Source organism: Pagrus major, chromosome 23, assembly GCF_040436345.1.
Source record: "Pagrus major chromosome 23, Pma_NU_1.0".
NCBI classification, from domain to species: domain Eukaryota; kingdom Metazoa; phylum Chordata; class Actinopteri; order Spariformes; family Sparidae; genus Pagrus; species Pagrus major.
The window spans coordinates 4,879,102-4,898,562 of NC_133237.1; positions in this window are offsets into that span (position 1 = coordinate 4,879,102).

A 19,461-nucleotide genomic window follows, 5' to 3' on the forward strand; every position below is an offset into this window, starting at 1 on the left:
AGTATTTTGATTCCTAATTGTGTATTTTTATAAACTGAAATGAGAAGACAGTAGATACAGAGAGAGAAAGCACTGCAGTGCTGGCATCACGCCCACATCACCTGCTCCCCCTGCTGTCTGACCAGACAGAGGTGAAACAGAGCAAGACCAATGTGTCAAGAAAAGCCTTAAAGGGGCCTTTCACTCAAAAAAAAAACAGATTCTTTCCCTTATTGTTTTTAAGTCTTATTTATTTTTCCCAAATAGGATTTTATCACAGTGACTGAATCAATATTTAATTATGTTTGGATTTTTATCACCAAATAGAATAGAGTCAGCGTTTTTATATCAAAAACCTCATCAAGCAGGGCTGAAATAACGACTGCCACACCAATACAAGAACAAAAAAACTGCAGCCTAAAAACATTTAATTCCACGTCCAGTTGAACTTCTGAGATGAGAAATGCCCATTTTAGGTCACAAATATAATAGTTAATACTCAAACTCAAACTCAAACATGATCTAGTCAACAATATCATTAAAGGTTAGACATGCCTGAGCTAAATTAGCTGTCAAGCTAACCCAGGCATATTTACATTGGTGTCACCACAATATTAATTAATATTAACAAATAAAGAAGCAAACACATGTTCAGCAGATACGAAGCGAGCATTCACATTCATTCAGAAACGTGAGACTCAGGATGCTCATTTTCATTTTTATCTCTGTTTTTGGTCTCCACCAACTCCTGAGGGAAATATCTGGCTCCTTAGCGGCTAAATTCTTCAGGCTGTTCACCAGCTAGTTGCTAACTTTTTCTGCTTGTCTGCTGTTTGGTGCTTGGGCAGGTAGCATACAGTGTGTTTAGCAGAGCTTTTACGCTGGAGGTTGATGAAAGCTGTGAGAGTGAGCCTCAAACAGTAAAGTCGCTGGCCATAAAACCCAAATAATGAGCTGAAAGACACTACAGTGCCCTGGAAAACTAAGGGGCACTGGAAAGTCAAGTGACAATTATCTGCGGATTTGTCCCTCCAAGCGACCCTTTTTCGATTACACACAGTAATAAGATCTATTGCTAATATAAAAATATTGATTGTTGTAGCTTTAAAATGTCAAATATGATTGCATTACCAGCCATTAGTCAATACCTTATTCAGTGTGTATAATTGTAAATGGTCAAACTGCAATTGTCTATGCATGTCCAAGATGTGCACTGTATGTATTTTTCAGTTTATTATACAACATCAATGCTTAATCATTAGGAGAAGCAATTACAAGTGTTTTACAAAGAGGGTAGTTATAACTCTATAATAATTCAATTATCTCAAAGAGTATTACAATCAAGCAAAACCATTTTCCGATGAAAAGGCTGTGTCATAAACTGAGGAAGTTAAGATTTCCCCTGGTGGAAAGTACACATACTGTAGATTACAAATTACAGTGATGATACATAATGGAAAACATTTTATTGTAATGGAGATGGGAAATATTGCTTTCAGCAGGGACAGCAAAGTGGTAATAAGATTGAAATGGTTGACAGAGAGGGCAGGAAAGAGCAAAAGCATCATGAAATTCAAATACGGGATTGCCATGGTTATCTGCAAACTGAATCCCATCTAGGCTACCCTAGAAAGCATCTGGGTAACCTAGAAAACAGTGAGTATCAAGTGTCATAACACAGTTTATTTAAAACCTAAAGCAATGGCATTTGAAATGATCTAGTTAGAATCACACTGTGTTTGTTGAGAAATGAAGTTTTAACAATTAGTCTTTTAAATGTCTCTCTCCCAAAGAAATATGATTATGGTCCTTTCAAACCCACAACACTAGTAGTGCAACCATGTCTATATTTAAATCAGTTTTCAAAACCCTTTAGAGGTTAGCCTGGGATATGGTAGACAATAACTTAGTGTTATGTGGTCTCAAATGATCTGATACAGACATTGCAGTCTTGACTAAAATGCCCACTTATACTCAACAAGCTTTCAGCTTTCAACTGAAGGTCTTTATTGGGAATTTGGTATCGTGTGATTGTAGAGTCTGTCGACAACCTGAGAATGATCCCATCCAATGCCAAAGGCTATTCATTTTGAGATCAAAGTTCCAAATGTGGGTAATGTGGCGACAACTGAGCCGACTTTGGTCAATGATGAGGACTGTGAGAGGCAGTGGAAAGCTATGACAAATGGCTAGTAGGTGGATATTTGAGTTAAGATTATTTTCCCAAGAATGAACCTCCATGTTCAAGACATTGTCCCACATATTTAATGGGTTCAGGGACTCACCAACCCCCTCGGCTGTTTTTGCCCTGGGATGTTAGTACTAGATTAAAAGCAAATAGACCATATCCACACAGTGGTCTTTTCCTGTGACGTCACACTCAGGGTGGGAAGTATAAATGTGGGGATCTGACAAATTGTTAACTTTTCACGACTTCCCAATTAATCAGCAATTGAAAAAATGGTAGATAGTAAAAATCTGGAGGGACATTGGGCCATATTTCAAGGTAAAAATACATATTTGATAATCCATTAGCTAATGTTAGCATTCAACAGTTTCTTAGTTAATATAACTGTTAATATCCAGGGCGTCTTCCAGGGTTAAATAAATGAGTACACGATGTTCGTTGACATTTTTGATATTTATTTACATCTTTCCTATGACATTGTGTAACTAACAGTAACTTTAGTGAGCAAGTGGTTAAATGGAAGCTAATGGGATTTATCAAATATGTTGTTTTACTTTGAAATATATTGCAAGATGTCCCTCCCTCTTTTCATTATTAATTGTCTGTACATATGCTGGTGAATCAAGAAATGGTGAAGTGGCAACGACTTGTCAGATTTGCCACATTTATATATAACCTGGGAGAAAGCATTACAACATTTGAGCTTCCCACCCTGAGCGTGATGTCAGATGAAAATGACCAACATCTGAACATTGTTGATGTGTTGGCATGAATTTACAGAACCCCAAATTGGGGTCATATAAATTGCAATGGATTCCAATGGTGACGAGTTGTCAAAATGGAGACAACTAACCCTTCAACCCGTCCCAGCACGTCCTGTCTAGTTATGGACCAAGCTAGATATTAGCAGTTCATTGCAATGTAGCCATAACCTGACACGCTAGATGGTTTGTTACATACAACCATCTGGGTAGTCGTCCTTAAGGTTGGAAAAGGGGCAGGGACTTGTTGTTATTGCTCACTGGTCCTACCACCTAGACCACGCCTGTAACTGCCAGTAGTTCCTCATAAGAGGCTGACTGGTCGAACCACTGTCGTTTGGCCTTTAGCTTGAAGCTGGGCAAGATGGATTCTCGAGAACACATGCTCATGTGATCTTGCAAACCCATCTGCCTCACAAAATAAATGTACCCATGAATGTACAGCCAACTATGATTGAAGTCCTGGAGTTATAATTCCATGGTTTCTAAGTGATTTATGTATTTTGATGTATTTATACTATGGAAACTCATCACTGAAATCCATTGTAACTGTTGTGACACCACCCTGACCACAGGCTCTGTTGTCTGTCAAGAAGAAGAAAACGTTTAGCTTTTAGCAGGAACTAAGGATTAAATCCCCACAAAATGAATTAAAATAACTCATTTTCACTGGCTATAATTGCTACCTAAAATGGCATTTTTACAGCACCTAATCTCTTGAATATCAACCTTCACTTCACATTTAGCATCCTAGATGTAAGCAAAACTTGGCTATTTGGCTACCTCGCTAGATTGAACTTGAACCTGAATCAAAATGGCAAGCTCCGTATGGAACAAATCCATTTTGTTCTGGGCTTCAGAGACTACGCATTTGGGGTTGCAGTGCACCAGGGGAGCTGATTAATGGATGCTAATGAGTTTCCATTCAGCCAGCATGTGACATTGGCTTGACATTGCAGCTCAGTCGCTGGTTGCAATGGTGCCAGACATTCTAGCGTTGCTACTATGTGTACGGCTGACTGTCTCCAGAGGAAATAGTCAGCTATCCTACCTGTAGCAAAGGGGTTGGAAGCAGTGACGCACAATACGTTTCCTATACAACCATCTCCAGTCAGAAAGCCACAAGCAAATATGTTCCCCCTGATGAGGACGCGGTAGCTCGTTTTGAAAGTTTAACAGGTGTGCATCCAAACATACGTACCTTGAAAAATATTACGACCTTGTGGGGCGCCAGCATAGGCAAGCAGAGAGGAAGGACAGAAGACAGTATTTGAGACGGAGGGGGACTGAGAGCAGCAAGCTGCTGAGGTGCGAAGCTGCGGTAGCTGAAGACAGATGCATTCAAGCTGCATTCACATGGATGGATTCAGTCATGCAAGGCCACACACACACAGAGTGATCACCTGGGATGATGTCAAATGCATGCAGGCCAGATTTGGGGTTTACTTGTATTGGATTCAGAGCCATATTTCAAGCAGAAAACACGTTTGTATTTCTTTCTGGAATGCTTCATTTTCTGTGAGCCAAATTTGCACATTTTCCAGTTACATATTATGCCCCAAATCTGGTAGTGGTGTGATGATGTGAGCCGTATGCCTTAGTGCCATGCCAAACAGACAGTTTTATGTTCATCATGTATCTCTTGCCCACAAGACAAGATGCCATCTGTCTCATTGTGGTAAGAGACATGGATACAAGAGAATGGAATTAGCTGATGTTCTCCTCTGATGGGTGAGTGTTAATTGTTAATGGATGAGAGGGGAGATGTCATCAATGTGACCACACTGGGAGTGGGAACCTTTACTGTGTTGATGTGCCCTCATGGTTATTTAACTTCACATTTCTTTCAATCAATAAATCGCTCAGTGGATGAATGCATTTGAAAATCCATAATTTGTAAAATGGTGCAGAAGGGCAGTGATTCACACCAGTATTAGTCCTGTTACTGCTTTGTGTTAGGTCTGCCGTTGTTAGGACTGTTAGGACTGGATCAGTTAGCATTAGCCGGCATGCTCAAACAGACAGGACATCACAGGTAGTGGAACAATATCAGAAGAAATACATGAACAAGCTTTTAACAAGTGGTCCTGCTAACATCAGCTGTCTTGCATGAATTTCCATTTTGACTTCCTGCTCCAGTTTTCTGAGCAGAACTGTATCTACCTTTGCCTCGAGGAAGCTCTGGGCTACCTTTGACAGCAGAGGAGTACAACTTCAAAGAAGGAAGCCTTCTTGTAACTCTTTGTATTTGTGGATTACGAATACCATCGATAGTATTGGCTTGAAATTAAATCAAACAGTTAATAGATTTTATAAAATCAATTTGAAGTATTTGAGTCATGTTGAATTAATAGTTTAATATTTTGCCGATTATGCTTATTCGATATCTTGTCGAGAGCTAGATGATACCTCTCTCATGTCTGTACCTCAGATATAAAGCTACAGTCGGCAGCTGGTTAGCTTAGCTTAGCTTAGCACAGAGACCGGAAACAAGGAGAAACAGCTCGCCTGGGTCTCCCCAAAGGTAGCAAAATGTGCACAACAATACCCCTAAAACTCACTAATTAACATGTCACATCTTGCTTGTTTAATCTTAAGTGGCGCGAGGAGTTCAAACCTTTACAGTGATTAACTATAAAAAATCAAAGCTTGGGTTATAAAATCAGAAATGTGTCTGGCATAAAGACCTTTTTTATTTCTTACTTTCTATCTTGTCAGTCATCATGCCACTCCATCGACCCCTTGGGAGGTTCTGACCTGCAGGTTGCTAACACTTTGTGCTGACTCAGTTATCAAGCATTTAGAATGAATGGCTACAACTATTTCAGGGCTCTGACATTAAGGTCCTTCCATCCTTTCCTTCCTTGTTATAATATTTACAGTGGGATCTTGCCTTTGCTGTGACTGCAGCTTGGCTGTAGCAATGATAAAAGGTTTGACAGTCTCCTTGTTTGATTTATTGAGAAAAAATACAGCCAGCGTGTCTGTTTCCTCTGGATGGCTGATAGAACATCTGTTGTCCAAGGATTTCCACTGAGTTTCTGCTGGCTCAGGTGTTTCTTTTACTTCTTCTCAAGCTGCAATCTTTCTATATTTACAGTAAGTAGTTAAGTGTTTTCCTGCATTCTGACGTTTGATTTCCTTCTGCCAAAAGACCACCTCTATCATCTCTTTCAGTTTGCGTTTGCTGGATTCAGTCACCCAGTAAACTCTCCACCTTCTGTCTGTGGACAAATGATCTGTCCCTGGGCTTTTTGTGAAATTACTCCTGTTTAGTGTTGCCCTCATCTAATTATGTATTCATTTCAGCAAACACCATTATCTCCAGCAAAAAAAAGACATTACTTTAAAACCCCAACCCTTCAATTTTCTCTCCCATTTTTTTCTCTCCCATCATTGATTATATTATTCAAGGAGTGTTTCCACTTTTGGCAGTGTGGTGTGTGTGTAAAACTGCCGAGGCAGGGAGTGGCTGGACACCATCTCCTTTTGGCTGATTCTAAAAATTCCTTTTAACCCAAGATTCCCATTAAATTATTCATGCTGCTGTGCCTCAGGGGTGTATCCAGTAAGATGCCTGCACTGCCAATCGATGGTAACTAAGCCACTGCTGCAGCATCATATATAAGGGTTTATGATAACAATACAGTGGATAGCATGGCACCATCCTGAGCTGGACTACAAATTAAACCCTGTGGACATTCTCAGATTGTATCAAATAGTCTATGTTACCACTGCTCTAAAGATAGATTAAAATAAAGTATGTCATGTCAGCAGAATCTCAAAATCTCTCTTTTTCCTCTCACTGGAATTAAAGCTGCACTAATGATGATTTTTATAAGAACGACTGGTCAAATAAACACGTCTAATGTGAAAGGGCTTGCCTGTGTAGATGAACCAACAGAGAGAGAGAAAGCCAACTTTATCATTTGGTTCAGTCAAAGGAGGATTTAGCTACTAAAGAGACATATTTCCTCAGGAGTTGGTGGAGACCAAAAATGGGCTTCAAAGGAGAGTGAAGAACAAACTTACAGTCAATACAATCCCGATTCACCTCATAACCCTTCCCCTCCATTTTACGTGTTCTCGCGTAGGGGTAGGGTGTCTAGATTCTTGTTGGGATACTGGTGTAGGGTGAAGTGTTGGGGCTACATGGTCGTCCAAACAGAGATTTTTCAGAGGCACAATTCAAACTGAGGGTTACATATCTGTCATTTCAATGTATTGTGGTTTTCTGTATGATAAGCAAAAAACAATCGCAACTGGTTTGCTAATGTCTTGGTAGATAATTTGCTAGCGAGCTAACGTTACATTGTTATTACTGATTTCTGCTTGACAGTCCCACATTTTGCATTATTTCAATGTTGCACTACCCCACTTTGAAGATATTTGACACTCGAAATTGCACTCAAGTCCAGCAGTGAAGTTACTGCACTTGGTACCGCTCCTCTAATATCAGTGAAAACTGGCATCGTAGGAGGACGGGTTACTAATGTTAGTCTATAAAGCACTGGAATTAAAGCTGCACTAATGCCCGTAGACAAGTAATGAAGTAGTGCTCTTTTTTATTTGATGACTTGAAGAAGTGAATGAATTTCCAGCATCCATATTCTTCTGTCTCTATCAGATAAATGGTAAATGGCGGACATTTTGACTTGTCAAAGCAGGAAAAGCACAAGTGGAATTTCCAACAATAATGACGGTTGCATTAATTTTAGATGAGCTAGTTCCAGGGGTCTGGTATTGTGCATGCCTACACACTGGCATGGCTTACTGGGACACTTAATAGAATGGAGTCATACAGTAATTAATGGTATTGGTCATATCAGGTCCGGTCGCATCTGTTGACATAATGCTGTTGACAAGTTTTGATGACGTAAAGGGTCTTGTTACTCTGTTTTGAGGGGAAATGGGGACCTTGAAAACGAGGGTTAGGGGTAAAAATTGGAAATGTGATTTAGCCTATCCTTTGCTAAGTACAGTACAGCAGTCCTGCAATAAATAAATAAATCCTACATTCATGGCTTTTGTGAACAGAGATGTTGACTCAACTGTTGCATCATACTGAGAGGCTGGGATCCAGTTATAAGCTGAGCTCTGTACTGCAGGGGTCTCTAAAATAACTAATGTTAGGAGCAGAGATTAATTAATAACAGTGGGACACGACTGGCTCCTCTTCTAAACTGTCCAAGGGTGTTGTTGTGATCCCACTAGTAGCATGTGTAGTTCTTTTGTTTCTCTTAGCCTATTTGTATGATTAATATAACTCATTAAATTGAAGAATGAATTATTTGTAATTAAAATAATGGTTGCTGTGTTACTGACCCTCACAGATGTATGATTTAACTGCTTTTATGGGAGCTTAGCCCCCACTGGCTCCATCATAACTCTGACTTTGATAGCTGCGAGAGGCCTTTCTAATCATTATCATTTATCTCAATGAGTAAATAATAGAAACACCTCTCAGTACAACACAAAGCAGTTCAACGCCACAAACATCCTCTAAAATGATCGTACAGTTGAATGAACAACTGTTTCAACACAAACTGAACAAAGCACACAACAATCTTTTTTCCCCCAATGGAGCGCACAATGACAGTCAACTTTTTCAGCAAGTTAAATCAAAAAGAAAGAAAAAATCAAAACCTAATGACAATCTACAATCTTTCAATCTCAATCACTTCAGCTAATGCCTCTCAACCTCCGGCCTCAGTTTGGCTTCATGATCTCGCCGAAGAAATAACCAGAAAAATCAATGTCAAACAAATTTGTTGCATTTTCTTCCCTGTAATTCAATTGTTCAACCACTGCTGTCCAACTTTTCCATCCCAGTGCATGAAATATGAGCTAAGCAGAGCAGTTAATTGTATCAGCTCTGTGTGTATTTTCAAGCACAAACATGGCTTAAACACCTACAAATGTGGATACTGATAATGACTGGTACATGTTTGATGTAGATCATAAAAAGCCAAATTACAATAAACGAAAGGAAACACCCAAATCAGCTTTGAGGCTGCTCCTGCTCAGCACTTGAACCCAATGGACACAAATCCAATACCAGTTGTCGCAGAGCACATTATGAAATTAATAAGTAGCCTATAAGAGCCAATTCACTTTCCCATTTTAATGGATCACACTAAGTGATTCCTTGGCAGCTTTCTGTTGAAGACAGTATTAAATCAGGAGGGTATGGGGGCACAAGGTGCTGTAATTTTTTTTACAGGGAGTGATCGTTCTTGCCTATCAGATTTCATTTGTTATAAGTGTCTTTTATTCAAGGGCTCTTCTGCAAAGTTCATGAAAAATGTATTACAACATGGTCAGTTTTTGTTATGCTATTATAAGCATTGCAAATCATATCAATGTAACAAAAAATGTTGCGTTTCTTTAAATTGCATGTGCAGCAGTATGTGGATCATTATTCATCTACTGCAGATAATCTTCTTACTTTGACTGTATGCAAAGTGAACTTTAGCTCAAGCAGCTAGAGAGGACAGGAGTGCATAGTGTCAATGAGAGGTCAATAGAGGTCATCAGCGAGTGCACTTCAAAACCTGACTCAGAGTCTGAAGTGTTTCCACACCATTTTAAAACCGATACACAAAATGACGCCTGCTGCTTGTACTGACCCAAATCAACGGCTTCTGCTGCAACAAAACAAAATGCCACGTGTACCAACAGTCAATAGTGACTGACGGAGATGACAAGGTTATGTACTGTCTCAGCAAACACTTGCAACTTCTTGTTTTCAGATCAGTCTACCACAAACATTGTGTATACTGTCAACCATTCACCACAGCTGGGTGTTATCATCTTGACTTCACAACGAGTCAATCACAATGATATGACCATATTGTATGATTGTTTGTTGACACGTCAACACATAGCAGGAACTAATGATCGCTCTGTTCCAGCAATTACTGCAAAGCAGCAATTATGACCCTGGACTGTGATAATGATTCAGGCTGAGAATATCTCAGCAGTTATGAGTGACTGCAGCAGCCACGTGATGTTTTCTCCTCAATTTACCCATTTCATTTCTAACACCGGCCGGACACTCTGTGCCAATCAGCTGGTGTCGTTAGCTACTCCTGACAAAATGTCTCATGTCTTGAGTTTTATTCCACAGTTTTCCCTGTGGTCATGTGCGCCCACTTAGCTTAGCTCACTAGCTCACCATTTTGGGAAACAGACTTATTTTCTTTCCTGCCAAGAGTTAAATTACATTATAAGTTGATTAGTTTTGTACATCGATACCACTCCCATGTGTTTATAGTAAATACTGTATAAGGCAACAGCCAGCAGCCGATTAGCTTAGCTCAATTGGAAGCGGGGTAAACATGTAGCCCTGCTAGGATGGCACACTTGCTTTCTGAGCCCATGTTAACCAGTTGGGCGGGTCAGACAGAGGGCACCATGGCTGGCTCACAATCTGGATCATTGTCTATTATCTCCTCGAGCTAAAACACACTGATAATATTTTAGAAATAGAGTCACTGCTGTTTCTTAATTGTTCTTGTTCAAATATTCCACATATCTGTCAGTTGTGTCCAAACACACAGTGAGAATGTCATCGTTCTGGGGTTTTTGCTTGATGTGTGTTTCCTGATTTTTCTTTTTTTTTTTGTTCTAAATTTCACTGTCCTCATGTAATGTTTTGCTTTACTTACTGCCTTTGGCATTGTGCTTCTGGTGTGAACAGCCAGGCTACTATTTACATGAGAATTGAACCTGTCATGTTTTTTTCCACCTGCTGTGTATCCCTGGCATCAAGGTAATACAAATCTCTCCCCCAGCATCTCTAAAGCTCACTAATTAACATGTTGTATCTTGTGTGTTTAATCCGTATATAGGGTAAAAACAACAAGCTGCAGTTTTGCTGGATGATTTCTTGGGTAAAAGCACTGACTTTCAAACTTCACTGCTTTAATCCCCAGAAAAATGGGTAATGACCAAAAAACATCACATTCTTATCTTACATACATTTACCATGTCCTTATTTTCATGCATTAGTACTGTAAAAATATTCTCATTAATACTGAAATATTGTTTAAACCAGCTCTGACGATGTCAATCCCCTGTTTAATGCTACAGACGGACATCAGGATTGCACCTCTTCACAAAACAAACACGCCGACCCACAGAAAGACACTCCCAGAAACACAGCGTGTACATTGTGTGTGGATCGGTGTATTTGCTGGTGTTTTGTTGTGTTGGCTGCAGCTGCCTCACAGCAGAGAGGGGCTCGCTAAAAATAGCTGCAGCTCAGAGCTCACAGAGGAAGGCCCTGCATCGAGACAGCCGGGGATTAACCCTTACTCTCTTACACACACAAACATGCACACACACATAGATACACTCCTAGACACACGACCACTCGCACACTGAAGAAGCACGTACGAGATACACACAAACATACAGTATGCAATACAGAAGATACTGCATATACTCATGTACTGTATGTGGTTTACATGCAGATGGATTATGCCCATCCACACGCAACAACTGGCCTTCGTAGCAATGTGTGTGTGTGTGTTTTGGAAAAAACAGGCCATCACACAATGGGCTTTCATTCCAAGGGGACATGTTTCATGAGGTTTTGGAATAATAGCATGTCACCAGACCACAAACGTGCTGTTCTGAACAAGGATGTTTTATTACTGGACAAAGCCCTGGAGGGTGGAGCCCCATTCATGCTTATGAAAGCTGCTCAGTGGCACATGAAGCCAAAAAGCTCGACTTCCCCGGCTTTAAAAATATCCGGATCTTCTGTGTTGTTTGGCCAACAGAGCGTGCACACTAGAGACTTCTGCTGACCGAGCCGGCTAACTTCCAGTTTAGCTCCCGGCTAACTTGAATGGGGATAAAATAATTTAGTTGTGCGGCTCTTCTGGACTTTCCAATTTTTTTTGGACCTTATGGCTCAAATTATGAGAATTATGTCATTTCGCGGGGGGCTGCAGTACATCACTTGACGTTATAATTACACAGTTTGGCCACTACGTCTTCAAGGCCTGGCGCTCCTCCTGGGGGCTTGGTTTTAAATGGGCTTCCCAGAAGGATTGTTGAAGTTAGCTAGCTAACGTTAGCTCTCCTGATACAACCAGACATTGTCTCAGGATAATACATACACCCACCAGAGTGTAAATATTATTAATCTCCACAGGCCCACTGACTGCAGGGCAACAATCTGCTGCAGACATAACATATAACTGAGCCGTTAGCTAATCAGTTAGCACTCCCTCTATGTACTAAGCTAAAGGGGCTCTATGTAACAATTTGTTGCAATTTACATGCATAAATCCATTTTTTATTGGTCAAGAGTGGATCATAACGTGACACAAAAAATGAGACCTTCCCGTCTCTCTTGCCTATAAAAATCCATGGACAATTTATTTAAGTTGTTGAATGCTGCTGGACTGTGGCAGTCCAAGTATGGTCTTGAGTCCCTCGTCTCAGTGCCTCTCTCCGCTGCGCTAACAGAGAGCTAACCGTAGCTAACGCCAGTTTAGAAATGGAGTTCGCTAACGTAAGCCAACGACCGGCCTCCAGCATAACACAGAAGCTACACAGAGCCCCTTTGACTTTTGATGTCTGGCTGAGGCTCACTAAAACCAGGACATTTTTGTTAATATTTTAAGCCCGAACTCATTGAACGTTCATTTTGTCAAATCATACAAGGAGGTATCGTATTCACTTTAATTATTCATATTTAACAGCCAATGAGATTTATTGCAGTGATTTATGTTTATGATCTATACACCAATGTGCGTAGGTGTGTGAAAAAAAAGGAAATTAAAAGATTCATCTAAATAGGGAGAGGACAAAGAGAGAGAAGCAGAGAAATGAATGTGTTGCTGCTGCTGCTGCTGATGGAGGTAAAATACTGGAAAAACGTGACTACGCTGTCTACCTCCGAAACAGGGTGTGGGTGCTAAAAAGGAGGCAGGAGCAGAAAAGTAAATAACTCCTGAAGAAGAGTTGTTGAGTAATAGATGGTGGAACTACAGGGAAATCATAATGGAAATAAACTGCTCACTTCATTAAAGAGGAGAGAGGAAGAGACCGTGAAGAAGGAGAGACACACATTGGGAGAGCTGCCATCTTCTGTAGCCCACTCACTTGTTCCATAACACGAGATGTGTCTGTTTCTTTTTCTTTTCCTTCTCTGACTGGAGGAAGAGAAGCCCTTCAGCTCTATCTATTGATTTTGACACAATTAGATCAATCAGGTTGTGCTTGAAAGACAATAAGCACCTACACTGCATTGTTGGGAGGCAAAATAAATGTTCCATCTGCCGGTGATTGATCTGCCTCAATTCAATGTTTCAGCTAAAATGTGTCACGGTTCACTGGTTATTTACCTGGTTATTAACCTGGTTTGCATCCACACTCCACTAGAGGTCTATTTTGAGTTAAGCTGTTTCAATTTTACACTTCAGTGCCAAAGATGCAATTACCAAAGCGGTAACCTGAATATTTGCCTCCAGAGGGAGAAATGTCCGTCTACACCACATGTACCCGTAACAACAGCATAAATCTGACAGTATGATGACGTTTTCGATAGGCTAAGTTATTCTTGCATGCGACCGTATTGAGTTGCTGCTCTCTAATCAAGTGGCTTTATGAAGGCCAAGTGGCTGCTGAGGCTGCCTAGTGGTCAAAAAAAGCCGTGCAGTTCAACCTCCACCACAGCCGGACTGTGCCCAAGTGTCTCACTGACCTTTCATCCTCCTCCCTGACCTTAAACTGAGCAGTCTATGGTTACTTTAAGCACACAAGGCGAACGCAGATAATCCCTGTGAGAATACTGTGGTGAATTCACCATTTAAGACAGCAGATCAATAATCTATTAACGTCACATCAAACTGCACCAGCTACCTGTGCTCACCCGTATCTTCATCTTAAAGGTGTTGCATGTTATAATAATACTTTGGCTGTGGTTATCTGCCCTGGATAACTGGTGCAGCAAGTCTTTCTAGTTTCCATTATTAATTTTAATGTTTTAAAATCGACTGTGTGCTAAATTTGAGCTGAGCAACCATGACGCAGGCACTGCAGGCCTGTCGAGCTTTGGATTTATCTACATGCTGAATGGGTGCACACTGGGCTGCAGCAAGAGTGATATCGCTTATTTAAATAGTTGAGTAGTAGAATTATTAACAGTGCCAGATCATTAATTTCTTGGCAAATTGGTCCATTGATCTTAATAGATAGTTGTAATATTTGACACTAGTGGGGGGCAGGAAAACATGATGCTGGTTTGCTCAGTCCACAAAAAAATTTTTTTTACATAAAAATGTATATAAGCAGACCCAAATATTTAAGCCATTTAGCAATGTCCTGGTACGCAGCTAGTTTTAGCTTGGCAGCGCTACTAGCAAACGTAAGGCACTGACATTTTTGTTTATAGCAAATGTTTGAACCAGTACCAATGTCTAAATTAACTATTGTACTGTGATCATTAGCAAATATTACAATAATGTTAGCCAGTAAGCATGTCTGATTTTTAAAAACAATCAATGTATCATTTTCACTGTCATCAGGACCAACAAACACCAGGCTTCGGCTCAAACCAGGTGTTGTAAAGTTTATTATAGCCTATAGAAATGTCATTCAAATCATTTGCTAGGTTAGCAGCATTTACTTTCTCTCTCTCTTAAACTCAAACTTACAGACGTTAGTCATACTAATAAATGTCAAGTTTATTGGTTGTGCTCAAACTAGAAAAAAAATCCATCCATATATTTACTGTGACTGCTTCACACTTAAAGGTTCAGTGTGTAGGATTTATTGGCTCTAGTGACAAGATACTGAATATCCTTTGTCTTAACCTCCCCTACGGTGGTGAAGAAACACGAAGGGCCCCCTTAGAGCCAGTGTTTGGTTTGTCCATTCTGTCCTACTGCAGACACACCATGGAAGACGACCAGCTCATTGCAAGGTAACAAAATGCAACAATTCTATGTTTCAGGGGATCATAATGAAAACATGAAAATTGTGATTACTACATTTGATTTCTGCCAGTAGATCCTATAAATCCCCCTAAAGCCTACGTACTGGACCTTTAAATCAGCCCAGCCTGGGATCAGCATCACCACCGTGTTTCTTATTTTGGCACCAGTGATGGACTCTCTCTCTGCCGCCCCCTCCTCGACAGGGAGTCAGCACATAGGTCAGAAACAGCAAGCCAGTGCCAAAGGCTTATCAACATGCAGACTGGACCACATCTTCTTTCCCCACTGAAAGCTTTCCTGGCCGTATAATTATGAAATCCATTAAAATATTCATGAATATATTTGACAAACAGGCAGACTGAAAGGCCACCACCTGCTCCGGAAGTGAGAACTAAGAGAAGCTGATTTTCAAAACAGTTTTTCTGTCGATACCACCAGACAAAACGATGATATAAACAGTGAGGTGATAGAGAGATCTGTCAACAATCAACCAATATCACATTAACCTGTGAATCATTCATTTGCATTATCCACATATATTCATTTCTATTGGACCTGATGTTGAGTCCATCATGGTGTCACTCTGTAGAGCTGTTTGCTTTGTCCTGACTCCCTCTGACAAGCTGCAGTATGCCCAGCAACAGTACAGAGTCTGCTGGGCAAGTGAGGGTGAAGAGTGAGTGTGTGTGTGTGTGTGTGTGTGTGTGTGTGTGTGTGTGTGTGTGTGTGTGTGTGTGTGTGTGTGTGTGTGTGTGTGTGTGTGTGTGTGTGTGACTGCAGGGGGGAGATTCATACAACACGCCACTGGACACGTTTGACTCATGCTGGATGACCGAGAGGAGGAACGTACCATCACATCTCCTCTTTCCATGCACACACACAACTGTGATGCATTATTAAAATATATATCTGCTATATAAAACGGCAGACAGTCTGAGAGCTGTGTCCTTCAACAGCCACATCTACATGTCAAACAGGTGCATTGCATTATTGTCCCTTTACGAAAGCCCAGTTCAACTCTAGCTTAGTAGCGTACTATTAATCCCAGCGTGTGGAAGTTGGTCCTGGATGCTATCAGAGCTAATGCTAACGTTAGCAGCTCTGTCCTGCTTTTGGATTTGGGAACCTTTACACTCCAGCAACCACAACCAACATTACGTTCTCTAAACACATATTAGTCCTCTTTCTAAAAGATTTTTCTCATGTAACGAAAGTTGAAAGTCAAATATTATAGTACACACATTGTTTGGAAATACTAACTGGTAAGTAGCCTAAGCTAAGCATAGCCTACTCTTACTAATACTAGGGCTAGGTCGCCTACCTTGATCATCTACCGATGAGGATGTTGACTTTTTGCCTGTAGCTTTAGCCTCAGTCTTTTAGCATGATATCATGTATGCAGCCATCAAGTGAATGTTTAAGTGGCCCTTAACAAGATTTGCATTTTTAAATGAGTCAGCTAGAAACAATAAAAAGGAAAAACAAAAAGAGTCATCACTTAACCCGTGGAGCGAATGTTGGTTGAACTGGCTAGCTAACTATGGCTAGTGACAGACGTAGCAATAGCAGCTAAAGGGGGCAGAGGAAGCAGTCATTTCCTCTTTCAGTCACTTTTCTGCTAAATGTTGTTATCATATTCAATATCACAACGTTACCAAAACATTCACTTAGTCTTCTCTATCCAAGTGTTACAGCGTGTACTCCAGATGATGTCAGGTTTTCTTTTCATACGAGCGCACCAGCTTTAATGATTTGGGTTTTTGTTTGTTTGTTTGTTTGTTTGTATTCCTAATGATGTAAAGTAAAGCACAAATCCATTCCTTATGTAAAGACCGACAAATGCAAACATCGCAGCCATTTATAGAAGTGTTGACTCATCTCCCGCGGGTGCACAGCCTCATCCACAAGTCAGTCAGTGGTCGGATTGTTAAGACACAGCACGTTCAGACTGATAAACAAAATGCTGCCGGGCTCTGCGGTAGAAGTGGACCGCACTGGCAGGTCGGCGCTTTCCTCCAGGTTCATGCGTATTCTAGCTTGTTTTTTCTACAGAACTATTACAGAGAAAAGACGGCGAGAGCTTACATCGCCGAGTTTCACTGACGAGTTTCACAGGTTTCTCTGTATAAGAGCACCCACCTCATGGCATGTATTAACCCCTGCGTGTCACTTCTGCATGCAACGCATCTGGAGCTTACAAGCTAAACTATGAATGGGTTAAACTAGTGAATGAGCTGCTATGAGAGGTTATGAATAAGGCCCCTGCTGAACTACACTGAATTCAATCTGCCAGCACAATGCTACACCCCCATGCATAAATGTGCATGTGTGATGTCTGCTCACTCTGTAGTGTACATGCCTGAGCACAACGAGACAATCTTCCTGCATAATGCTACAGCTGTTAGCACCCTGCATAACTACTCAGCACTGTGACGCACTGTTACCACACACAAAAACAAACTCAAGTAAGTACATAAGATTGGTTGAGAGATAAATAGATGCACAGCCCATTTTATGAATAATATGATACTGTCTAGAATATGGGTTCCCAACCTGGGTTCGGGACTCCACCAGGGGTCACAAGATAAATGTGAATGGTCGTGAGATGATTAACTTGATTTAAGAAAAACAAAAATGAAATGATTGTGACTTTTCTTTTGAAATGCTCGCCAGTTTTACACCTCAAATATAAGCTCAAATATGAAAATCTGAAAATGTCCCTGCAGTGGAACTCACTCAGGTATGCTGCAGACAAAGAGGGCCCACAACAATACGCTGCGTAATTTTCAAGGAAACTCTATATATTTTGGCTCGACTCGTTTGCTTTATGGCAAAAAGTCGGAGTAGAAGATACCACCCTCATGCTGTTAGGGTAACAGACTGGAAACAGCAGTGTCAAAGCAACAATTCTCCATTTCATGACAGAGTTATGTGCAGAGAGGATGAAAATGGTAAACTGTGAGACCCAGTGCATGTCGGTCTGTGACAAACACTTTGTCACAGGTTAGTTAATGATGTAACTGATTAGATGACGTGTACCGATTGTGCCTGTGGATTGAAGCGAATCAGATAAGAGTCTTTTAATAGTGTAACTCCAGTTAAAAATATGGTCCTTCTATAAAACACCTGCTTTTAGAAAGGAGTTCAGTTTAATTGTCTCTCCATTGGAAAGAGTGCTGGGAGCAGAGGGTATTTTAACATTAATAATTCACATCAATTAAGTTGACCCCCCTTCTTATAATAAACCTTGTAAACAGCGTTAAGTAACGTAGGAAATCGGGCTAAAATCGACCTGTTTTCTATCCTCTTGGCTCGAAGCAGAAGGTCATGTAATGAGCACAAACAGAAATCAAAACAGAGACAGTGGTTCTGCTTTGCCAAAGAGATGTAATTAGTTTACAGTAATGTCAATTATAAAACTGAAAAAATAAGTATCTTAACAACAGAAAAGAGGATAGATGACAGAAATATATTACCTAGGCATTCAAGCGTAGTTGCGTATGTCAGGTTCGTCCATTTTGATGGCGACTGCGACTGAAAGGATGGTCATCAACCATTTTTTCTTTAATTTCTTCCATATGATGGCGATCACACATCGACAGCACCATAGCATGATTCATGTTTGTGGCGTAAAACGCAATACAGTGTTCTTATTTTATACTATTAAACTGCCAAAGACTGCAGAATTTGCATTTACCGCAAATTACAAGGGCTGTTTTTCACCCAAAAAGGGGCGGGGCATGATGCAAGGGCAAAGTACCGTGGAAGATGGGCTTCTCTCATCTATCCTAGTAGCTGCTGGTTTTACACTTGTATGGATAACACAAACATAATGACTTAAAGTGGAAACAAAGGGTGCCGGGCTGCCAGCATGACAGGATCGCCGGTCAGCCTTCATTTTCCCAGGAGTTCACGCCCAGTGGGAGACAGAGCACCCTAGTGAAAGTGAGTTTATAGGGAACCAATCTAAACGCCAGTGGTGTCATTATCCTCCGTACAATCAGCCATCACTTCGTGTTAAAACAAGAAACGTGTCTATTGCTAGTTTAAGGTGTTAATTAGTGAGCCTAAGAGGTGCTGACAAAGCCAGGCTACCTGTTTCCCCTTGTTTCCAGTCTTTATGCTAAGCTAAGCTAAATAGCTACTTGTGGTAGCTTTATATTTACCGTACATACATGACAGTGGTATCAATCTTCTCCTCAAAAAAAAGAAGCGTATTTTCCAAAATGTCGAACTGCTCCTTTAAGGAGTCATAAGGGTCTATATTGATGACTTGCAAGAGCAGACAGCCTTTGTCAAATCAGGAAGGAACCTGACGTTTGAATGCCTTTTTATAACATGATGGAAAGAAGAGTATAGGAAGGTTTATCCATCTGTGACCAGTTTAATTTCACTGCAAACCTGCTTCCACCTGGAATATTAATGAACATACTGCAGCAAAATTCAATTGCTGGGTTGCCCTTCCCTTGGTCATGACAGTGTTTTGTCTTATTTCTAACCAGTGGGTTCCATTTTAAGATCTAAAGGAAAATAAAACAAAAAAAGGAGGCAATTTGGGGAAACACGTCCTGTTTGA